The following is a 1,134-nucleotide window of genomic DNA, read 5'->3' on the forward strand; positions in this document are numbered from 1 at the left end:
AAAGGAAAACTAACAAACATAAAGGGCATCCACACCAAAACCCCATCTCTAGGTCACCATTATCAAAGACCAAAGATAGATAAAACCGCGAAGATAGGGAGAAAACAGAGCAGAAAAGCTGAAAATTCTAAAAATCAATGTGCCTCTTCTCCTCCAAAGGATCACAGCTCCTTGCCAGCAGTGCAACAAAGCTGGACGTAGAAGGATTTTGACAAGCTGTCAGAAGTAGGCCTCAGAAGATCAGTAATAACAAACTTCTCTGAGCTAAAGGAGAATGTTCAAACCAATTGCAAAGATGCTAAAAACCTTGAAAAAAGATTAGACGAATGGCTAACTAGAATAAACAGTGTAGAGAAGACCTTAAATGACATGAAATGAGCTGAAAACCATGGCACAAGAACTTCTGATATATGCACAAGCTTCAGTGGCCGATTCGATCAAGTGGAAGAAAGGGTATCAATGATTGAAGATCAAATGAATGAAATGAAGCAAGAAGGGAAGTTTAGAGAAAAAGGAATAAAAAAAAATGAACAAGGCGTCCAAGAAATATGGGACTATGTGAAAAGACCAAATCTATGTCTGATTGGTGTACCTGAAAGGGACAGGGAGAAGGGAACCAAGTTGCAAAACACTCTTCAGGATATTATCCAGGAGAACTTCCACAACCTAGCAAGTCAGGCCAACATTCAAATTCAGGAAATACAGAGAACGCCAAAAAGATACTCCTCGAGAAGAACAACTCCAAGACACATAATTGTCAGATTCTCTAAAGTTGAAATGAAGGGAAAAATGTTAAAGGCAGCCAGAGAGAAAGGTCGAGTTACCCACAAAGGGAAGCCCATCAGACTAACAGTGGATCTCTTGGCAAAAACTCTACAAGCCAGAAGAGAGTGGGGGCCAATATTCAACATTCTTAAAGAAAAGAATTTTAAACCCAGAATTTCATATCCAGCCAAAGAAAGCTTCATAAGTGAAGGAGAAATAAAATCCTTTACAGATAAGCAAATGCTTAGAGATTTTGTCACCACCAGGCCTGCCTTACAAGAGACCCTGAAGGAAGCCCTAAACATGGAAAGGAACAACCGGTACCAGCCATTGCAAAAACATGCCAAAATGTAAAGACCATCGAGGCTC

Source organism: Rhinopithecus bieti, unplaced genomic scaffold (genome assembly GCF_001698545.2).
Source record: "Rhinopithecus bieti isolate Rb0 unplaced genomic scaffold, ASM169854v2 scaffold_648, whole genome shotgun sequence".
Taxonomy (NCBI): domain Eukaryota; kingdom Metazoa; phylum Chordata; class Mammalia; order Primates; family Cercopithecidae; genus Rhinopithecus; species Rhinopithecus bieti.